The sequence below is a fragment of the Octodon degus genome, unplaced genomic scaffold (genome assembly GCF_000260255.1).
Source record: "Octodon degus isolate 3935 unplaced genomic scaffold, OctDeg1.0 scaffold00151, whole genome shotgun sequence".
Lineage (NCBI taxonomy): Eukaryota > Metazoa > Chordata > Mammalia > Rodentia > Octodontidae > Octodon > Octodon degus.
Window position 1 is genome coordinate 2982235 of NW_004524727.1, and position 9819 is coordinate 2992053.

A 9819-nucleotide genomic window follows, 5' to 3' on the forward strand; every position below is an offset into this window, starting at 1 on the left:
TAGCCTAACCATTTTTGTATATATATCTCACTACAAAAAGGTCCTTTACTTATATCACCCTTTTTTGTTTTGTTTTGTCAGAGGTGGGTGTTCCATTGCAGTTAGAGTAACTGTATTTGGAGAAGTCTTTACAGGACCTTTTCATACTTGATGCCAGTCCAAATATTGTAGGTACTTGAATTCAGCAAAATAACCCAATATACTCCAATAGTCCAAAATAACAGTGAGTTACCAGCACAAATATAATTTTTCTGAACTTATTGACTTGAGCCTTTTACAGCTCAGCCCTACTTATTTGTATAGTTGCACTAATTTACATTTCTTCCTACTATGTGCAAAGGTTTTTCTTTGTACCTTTGCAGACATTTAGTTTTTATCTTTTGTTATTCTGATAGTGGAATGGAGGAATCACTACATTTGGCCTCTCTCTCTCTCTCTCTCTCTCTCTCTCTCTCTCTCTCTTTCTCTCTCTTTCTCTGGATTTCTCTCTTTTCTCTCCCTCCCTCCCTGTCTGTTCTCACTCTTTCCTGGACACCCTGAGCTGAGCAGCTGTCTCCCACCACACCCTTCTGCCATGTCAGTCCCACCTTAGAGCTAGCTGACCACAGACTGAACACGTGGAAATTGTGAGCCTTGAAATTGTGAGCCAGGTAGAGGTCTCCTCCTTTCAAATACACATGTCTAGCAGTGGGAAGGTGTTCAGTACAGAGGAGGAGAGCACAGTGCTTCCTGCCACGTACCAAGTGACCTGTGTTAGTGAGGGTGACGTGGCCTGAAAGCTTGGCTGGCCTTCCCACAATACTCTCATCACTAGAGCATTCATGAGGGACTAGTTATGTGGGGAGACCATGCCTGTGTGGAAGGAGGAAGGTGAGAAATTCTACATTTTTGGCTCAATTTTGCCTGGAATTTCAAATTAAAATAAAGTCTATTTCAAGGAAATGGGGAAGATTTTCACCAAGACTCAGGGCAATTCTTCTTTCACTGTGAAATGGTTTTTTCCATAGTTAGCATTCACTGTGTTTTAATCACACTTTGTCACTTAAGGGACAACTGTGAAGCTTCTTCCCATTGTATTCTGCTTCTCCTCCCCTTTAGCATCTTAGTCCAGGACACTGAAATTTACAAAGGGTGGAGCTTGTGCACTGGGGGAGGCACTGCTGTGCCAGGGACCCACTTACCTTTTCTGCCAGAACCGATGATATTCAAATGACAGAACTAAACAAATAGGGGATACAGATGAATGTCCATTTTGTATCTGTGTATTCAAAATTGTTAGGATAGATATATAGTTACATTCTCTTAATGAGTAGAGGGCTTTGTTCTAATAGTGTTTGTAAATAGGATATTATGTCTGCTTCTTGTACAGCAAATAACCACTAGGAAGAGAGTATGCAATATGTTAATTATGGAAACTGTCATACCAATTTCAGTTGAAACTGTCTCATTGCTATTTGTCTCTCAATGAAATCATGGAAAAAAGTCAAAGGCAAACACCCCCCTTTAGAGTCTGCATGACACAGGAAAGTGCTCAGGGAGATCAAGGTACCCTCCTGAGCTCAACAGGCACTGGCTTCTGGGCTCTTCTCAGACCTCTTGAGGCCCCCACCTAGTCTCAAGTTGGACCCTATCTTTGTATGTCCTGAGATCATGTCAAAAGTAGCTAATCTTAAAAGACATTGACAACCCTAGCAGAAGCAAGTTCACAGAAGAGCAGTTTGTATTCCAATTATTTTCTGTCCCTTTTTCTTTTCCCTGGAAAATATTAACTTCACCTTGCTAGTTTTCCTTCCTGCCTTTTTTCTAAAGAATTGCTGTTCAAAAATCTGTCTCAAAGAAATGAAGGTACATCAACTATTATGACTTGGCTGATGACTCTTAACAGGGATTTTTCTTCTTCTTTCTGGCTTATCCACAAATCTAGGGCCACATGCCTTGTCTTAAAAAAAAAAAAAAAAAAAAAAAAAAAAAAAAAAAGCCTGGTGGTGGCACCTATTTGTAATCCCAGAAGTCAGGAGGCTGAGGCACAAGGATCTCTGTGAGTTTGAGGCCAGGCTGGGCTACAAAGTGAGTTCAAGGCCAGCCTTAACTACACAGGGGGACCTTTTCTCAAAAACAAAACAGAACAGAAGCCTCCAGCTATACAAAACGTGGACAAAGTTCAGGTAAACTGGAACAAGTTGCAGACGACATTGGGGGAGTGGCCATGTAGACCCCACAGCCTGATGGATGAGGAGGCCACAGAGTCTCCCTCAGACTCAGGGAGGACACTTGCAGAGACCTCTCCACCACAGCATGATGACCACCATGGAATGCAGTTGGATGGCAGGTTTCGGCCTCATGCGTCTGTGTGCTATGAGGAGAGGGAATGAGCACATGGGACGTTGGATGCTGCCTTACAGTGGGTCACCGGGACTCTTTTAGAAGGACGCCCATCATCATGAAATGTACCCAATGCAAGAGCCAAGGTGCTGATTCAAGTAGTGGCCATGTTTGTATTTTGTGTGGGTGAGAAAAGCAGACATTTTTCTTTGACCTAGCACTCTGTCATTAGGGGAGGCTGGCTATCCTTAGAACTTTAAACTTCTCTTCCCTTTCTGCCTCAGAGCACTACTTGGAATGGTGACATGCTGCGTCCCTTCAGTGTGTGTGGCATGTTTACCTCCCCTCCCCACCGTATTTGTCATTCTGAAGAGCAAGCCCAGGATCTCCACACTGAGTTACATCTCTCACCTTTTTTCTATTTTTCATTTGGGTGTCACTAAGTAGCCAAGTTGTCAGCATTGGGCTTGAACTTCCGCTACTCCTGCCTCAGCCTCCCAGAGGGCTGGAACCACAGGTCTGTACCACCATGCTCAGCTGTGGCACTTTCAGTGTCTTTTTCACAGTAAACTTCTGTAGGGATTTTCCACAGTAAACTACTGAAGTCCCAAAAGGCACATTTCTTATACTCAGAAAGCCTCCAGAGCAGTAGTTCAGGAAAAGAGGTAAGGCCAAAAATTACCGTAATGATGAAATTATCTTAATAATATCAAAATAATGAAGTTACCTAAAAAGAAAAGAGACATAGAAACCATCACATACTGCAAGCCTCTCTCTATTAGGGTCTTCATGTAGGTTGTCCTACTTAGAGGTCACTATATCCATGTCATAGTTTATAACTAGACCTCCCTCCTGTATACATACAAGAGCCTCATGCTCTTGTAAGCAGAAGAGCACTGCACCTTGGGTAAAGGTGCTACTGGAAGGCCAGGCCTTGGGCAGAAGAGGCGACTAGAAGGGTTTCCTACCTCCCTGGCTCCTTTCTTCTCTTTGCCTCCTGGCTTACAGAAGGTGAGCAGCTCCCCTCCGGAGGGCCCTTCACTGCGCCTTCCTTCTCTGAAGGCAGTTAAGCATAAACTGAACCTCTAGAAAATGTGAGTCAAAATAAAGCTCTCTTGCTTTCAATTGTGTGTTGGACATTTTGGCCCAGTAGCTATGAATGGAACTAAGACAATACAGCAAAGTAAATATGGTTACCCCCTTTTCCAGAGGAAGAAAAAGATTTCAGAGATGCAATATAACTTCTCTCTTATGACATATCAGGAGCCACTTGAACTGAGTTAGAGGTAGGCCTGTTGATCCTTCTGTCCTGAGTCATACTGAGATAAGACAGAGGAACTAACGATAGGTGGAAAGGGGACAAGGGAAATTATTATTTTAAAAATTGCACTTTTAAGAAAACTGTAGGGCTGGGGAGATGGCTCTCTAGAATAAGCGCTTGCCTGGCAAGGGCAAAGGCCTGAGTTCAACCCCTGGTACCGAAAAAAAAAAATCAGCTTTACAAACAAAACAAAACAAAACAAACAAACCAAGATCCCCTTTACAAACAAACAAAAAACCCCCAAACAAACAAACAAACAAACAAACCAAGAAAACTATAGTTTCAGAACACAATGTTACTCAAAATTACAATGCCTATTTTCTTCTCTTTGTAGGAAACCCAACCCAAAAAATTTCCTAAGATTCTTCAAGACAAAATGAACTACAAATTTGGTCTGTGCCTTTATTCTGCTATAAGTTTTCCAAAATATAAGTCACGTCTGAAAAGCAATCAGCCTTGAAAACTAGAGATCAGAAGTGCCAGCCTCAGTCAGCTTACCCTTGCCTTCTGATTTTTTTTTTCCTGTGTAGTAAGTCTGATGAGATTTCTCACTGAAGGGTCCTGAAATTTTTCCCATGACCTATGCCCCTGGTGGAAATGAGTTGGTGGCACCCATCTCCTTTCGGGAGGACCTTCTTGGACCCCCAAATTATGACAACATGGCTTCCAATAGTGAGCCAAGATTTAACGCATGGCACAGGGGTCATGTAGGTGGGGGAGAGGACTGAAATTGGAACAGGAAAACGTTCTGAATTGAACCCAGATGAAGAAGACTTGAACAGTGCAGAGACTGGGGGTGCAGGAGTGCAGAGCAATGTGAGCAAGGAAAGACTCGTTCAGGGGACTTTTTTTTTTTTTTGTTTTTTGAAAGAGCAGAGCTTTCCATTTGGAAGGACAAATGGCAGAAGACCAGAGTCCATGGAACAAGTGGCAAGGCATCCGTGAGGGCTGGGTCCCAGGGCTGCTTGGGGATCCCCCCACCGAGGCAGCACTGCACCGTGGCTGCTGACCCTTGTTCCGGTGTTTCCCATGTGGCTATCATTCGTAGTTCTCCTCTCTTGTCACCTCACTGAGTCTGCAATTTTGAAATTAAGGGTTTAAAAGATGTACAAATATCCAACTTGGTTTTCTTCCTTCCATAGTTCTTAGTCTAAAAATGTGTTCCATAGACTGTCCTTTTCCTGATTGGGTTAGCTATAATAAATCAGAAGAATCATACTGGTATCCTTCTACATCCAATTTTATTAGTAATGAGTTTCAGGCCAAAGGGTTAGATCTAAACAATGTAAACCATTGAGAGCACAGTGTTTTATTTTGTTTCGTTTTACAGTACTGAACTTCAAAACTACGGCCTTTGCCCTGATCTACACCCAAAACTCTTTTATTTTATTTTATTTTATTTTTTTTTTATTTTGAAAAAGACTTGCTAAGTCACTGAGTTGCCCAGGCTGGGCTCAAGCTTGCAGTCCTCCTGCCTCAGCCTCCCAGAGTGTGGGATGACAGTCCTGTACCACCACACTTGCTTAGCAGAGCCTATCTGGAACACAGTCCTTGAGAATGATACCTATACTTTGAGTTTTTTATCTCAACTCCATTGCAAGGAGTGAGGCAGGTAGCTTATTTCCACTCGCACCAGGCAAGGATGGCTCTTGTTTCTGATTCTTTGTATTTTTTTGGAATAACAAGCTAATTGCTGCAGAGCAAACAGGGACATAGAGAGGAGCAACTCCCCACATTCCACACAGGACAGGAGGCTTTGTTCAGCTGCTCTGATCAGCAGCAGGCACATGCTGCAGGCCCACAGCTGGCCATGTGTGACAGAGAATGCTCTGTCTCCTCAAAAGTGCAAGGCTGCCCTGAGCTGGCAGTCTGCAGCCCCAACAGCTGCCTGTCACAAAACCCTCAAGAATTCGGCAAGCAGCTGACTCATCTCCTGGGAGTGAGTCCATGCTCTGACACCCTGACAACCCAGATACAGCACTGGACGTTGCCCCAGATGGCTCTTTACTGAGCAACCAAACAGATATGTGTGCACACCTTCCTGGCTGGGGCAGGTAGGTTGGGTGGCCAGAGCATCCTGCAGAAGTTGCCACTCTGTGGGTGGAGAGGGAAGGGCTGGTGCTGACGCTAAACTGATTAATGGCCAGAGCCATGGTCCTGTGCTTATGGAGCCTGTGTCACCACCAGACAGCCCAGTGAGCAGGAAATGCTCTCATGCACATTTTCATAGATTGATACAGATAGTAGGTGCCACTGTGCATGTACATTTGGAGCCTTCTATTACCAGATCTGAACTGTTTTCCAGCCAGTCTTCCTTCCTAACAAGTCTTATCAAATATCCTCATTACCACAAGATCTTTCCACAACTATTTCTCTTTGCTACTTTGCCAAAAGGAAGCCTTTTGCCTATCTCTGCATCAAGGCCTTTGGATGTGGTCTTCTTCCCCAGGGTTATTTAGACTGCCAGAGAGCACTCTGACTTTATGCCAAGCGGTTTACCACCTCCTCTTTGAAGTCTTCCATGACCACCCCAGGCAAGGGCAAGGGACCCCCGTCTCCTAGCTGGCAGAACCCTAGGCTTTCTTGACCACACAAGGCCATGTGTGACTCCTCAGCATTAGCAGGAGGCATTGTGGTGCTGCAGAGACCTTGATTCAGTCCTGGACGTAATCCCAGGTGGAGGACCTCAGTGATATGATGGGAATATGATGAACAATGTCTCGCTTGTGGGGTTGTGGGGAGAGCCAAATAGAAATTCTGGGTCAGTTGTTCTACGTGGCTTCTGGCACTGGGTAAGCAGTAAATAAATATCAGCATCCTCATAATCATTGGCACTGTCACAGTCATTATTATTTTTGCTTGCAGAAAAACAATCCCAGCTCTTCATTTCTCATACATGGCCAGACTGAGCAGTCCTGGAGGAATCAGGGCAGTGCTCCCTGAGGCATCCCGGAGACCCAGGCAATGCCCCGAGCAGCAAGTATTAAGAAAGTATTTTCAAATGAATGGAAGAGAAGGATAAATGAACACTGTGAGCTGAAGCTATTTGCAAAGCAACGAGACCAGACGATCTATGGAGGAAAGAAGCCAGAGAGCCAGTCATGCTTCTTTAACTCAAATACTTTTGTTTTTTTCTGGAACCCAAAATTTATTTATAAGAAAGTAGGCATGCTCTCAAAAGCAATTGCCTGTGGTGGTGGTGGGGTGGTGGTGGGAAGCAGGAACCTCCCAGCCTTGGGCTCTCACGGCAGAATTCCTTCTGTTCCTCAATGGCCTGAAAGGCTCCTGAGTTTGGCATAGCCAGAAGGGAGTCCAGAGATTGGCTTAAAAGCCCAGACAAGATGCCTGCAGCACCTGTGCCCAGCAATGCAATGGAGGCCATCAGAAATGATCATAGTATACCTACCTGGCAGGGGAGACACCAGGATCACGAAGGTGGTTTTCCCAGGGCGAGGCTTATCCATTGCACTCCGGATGTGCTGACCCCTGCAATTTCCCCAAATGCGGGAAACTCGACTGCATAATTTGTGGTAGTGGGGGACTGCGTTCGCGCTCTCTCCTGATTAAAAAAAAAAAAAAGAAAGAAATGATCATAGTGTTCCAAGCATGGCAGTGAATATCAAGGTCACGGACAATAGCATGTCCTCATCCCACTTAGCTATCACAAGGGGCTGTGTTTATGATACCAATTTCAAATCTCTGTTGAATGAGATGTCATGGTAGGTAGCAGATAAGAACTAATAAGATGCATTTTAAATGTCCAGAATAAGAGAAGATAGTATTTGAGTACTTAGGATCTCTTGTTCCTCAACAGGCAGGGTCCTAAGCAGCAGGGGGAAGTTCATCCTGCCAGGCAATATCAGTGACCTGCGAGGCTCACTTTGAGATAAAGACTGAAAAAGCAGCCTGCCTGAGCACACATTGGAGAGGATTTGGGCAGCCAAAGAAAGACTAGATGTAGAACAGAAAGATCTGCAGAGGGAGAAAAGGGTGAAGGAAGGGAAAGAAAGACTCAGCTCCTACCCCGCCGTGGAGAAGTCACAGCTCCAGAGAGATGTGCTCAACTTGCAGTTGGCTGGGGCAACACAAGCCTTCTGTGGGCTCTGTGCAAGTTCAGTAAATTATATATTGCTCACAAGTGCTTTTGTGTGAATGGATTATTTTGAGGGCAAGCAACCAACTGAAGGAAATTAGACATAGTTTTTTGTCTTTGAGAAAGTAGGAAGATACGTGTTTAAATGAAAGGAAACAACAGATTACAGGCTGTAGTGCTTCCCAAATAAAGACAATGCTTCCTTGTGAGGAAGAAGGAATAAGAGATATGAGAAGGCAAGATAAGAGAGAAGAGCCTTATGCACATATTTAATCATCCTCAAACACACTTTCCTCAGCCTTTGTCTGTTTTTCAAATTTCTGTACAAGTAGGTTACACAGGTTCACAAAAATTTCACGTGCAAAATCAATGAGAAGTGACAGAAGCGTATGTGCCACCTTTCTGGCTTGGGACACAGGCTCCACTCCTTTGTTACTAGACTAATATAAATGGCTTTGTTGCCAAAGAAAAGAATTCCTGTTGGAGAGTAATGTTAAAAAGCAGCATTCTATTCAGATGCCATGATCTGATGACAAGTCTTGCTGAGAATATGGGGCTGCCCCTGTCATGTACTCTTATATATTTTTCCATGGCCTTGCTGTCAGTTGAATATTTTAAACATTATCCTGCTCAATGTCTATCTTTTAAAGTTTATTTTATGTCAAAATGCAGTTTGTCTCAAGTTGCTGGCATTTAGTGATAGGAGGAGGGCCTCAGCGTAGGCTTGCCTCACTCAGGATGGAGGGCAGCTCGAGTTCATGCACTCACTTCCTTTTCAAAACAACAGCAACACATCAACACTGGCCTGCTTGTGAGTTGGATAATAAAGGAAGCCAGCAGAGGCAGCCCTCACCACCTCCCCACTGCCTCTTTGGAGGATTCTGCTCACAAGTCAAAACCATTTCTCATTGATTCTGCCCGTGAACTTTTGCCTCCCTGTGCAATCTACTAGTATAAATAACTTGACAAAGAGTCATAGGCTGGGAGCATACCTTTGATGATAATTCAACAGAAACTCAATTCTAAGCTGTCAAACCAAACCTGAAGCCAAACCCAAATCAAACAAAACAAGAGTGGGTGTATAAGCCCTCAGTAGTCACAACTGCCCTCTGTGGTAACACCATTTTTGGGGGGCTTTGCTTCACACACTGGGGTCACAGTAGGCGTCAGAAGCCAAGAATGTAAATGAAGGCCAGTGGTATCCCTTGGAGAATTCCTGATGGAACCCTAAATCCCTCCCACTGGATTCTGTTTCCCAGCTCTGCTTCCCTACAGGATGGCTCCTTCCACAGCTACGTTCACTAAAGATCTTGGTAAATGGTCACCCACCATCGTGGTCACATGAAAACAGCAAGGCTCCACTTTATCTGAGCTCTGGTTTCATGGTCGTCTCTTCAGCTGCCCAACTTTCCAGGGTTTTCGCACACACTGTTTCCTGTCCCCAGATGGCTTTCCACATCCTCTTGCTGTTTGGAAAACTTCCTTATGCCTCAGTGCCCAAACATCGTGTCTCTTCTGAGAAGTGTCCCTTTTAGCAGCCCCTACAGAGCCTCCTCCTTCCCTTCTCTGCACTTACAGAAAGTTCTGTAAGTGCAGAGAAGGAGGTGAATTAGCAAGGATAAGAAGGCTGAATAACCCACATCCTTTTGAAAATTCAAAGCAGATGATGCGAGATTAAATGAGATCAGACAACGCCAAATCAACAAATGCTTATTGAATATGCTCAAGGGTGTCCAAGCAGAGACTTTCTGGGTTATCTTGTGTGTACCCGTAGAATCACAGGTCTGTAAAATTTGGGGTTTTCTAAAACTCATCCAGTTCAACTACTTCCTTATTCAGATCAGGAAGCTAAGGATGAAGTGGGTTTCTTTCTAGCTCTAACAGTAAAGACATCTGCACCACCCAAAGAAGCAAGAGGTTGGGTGATAAGCTATGGCCATGTAGCTTCAACTTCTTGCTTAATGGGATGTTAGGACAAAGCATGGTATTCATATGTATAGTAAATGACTACTCTAGAGAAAAATCACAATCTAAACCAACCAGCTTCTCCTCTCCTCTCCTCTCCTCTCCTCTCCTCTCCTCT

The 9819-nt window shown here is 44.2% G+C and overlaps 1 long non-coding RNA gene and 1 other non-coding gene across 2 annotated transcripts in view; one reads left to right on the forward strand and one right to left on the reverse strand.

The window, feature by feature from the left end:
- Nucleotides 1–3854: 3854 nt before the first annotated feature.
- The window catches only part of LOC111812907, a 15911-nt gene continuing 9946 nt past the window's right edge, over nucleotides 3855–9819 (reverse strand). The window contains exons 3-4 of the long non-coding RNA XR_002818278.1: nucleotides 7050–7202; nucleotides 3855–4718 (exon numbers count right to left, since the gene is read on the reverse strand). This is a non-coding gene — a long non-coding RNA (uncharacterized LOC111812907). The remainder of the gene's footprint in view (nucleotides 4719–7049; nucleotides 7203–9819) is intronic.
- On the forward strand, nucleotides 7042–7205 carry LOC111812917. The gene has a single exon (XR_002818289.1). It is a non-coding gene; the product is annotated as a U1 spliceosomal RNA (small nuclear RNA).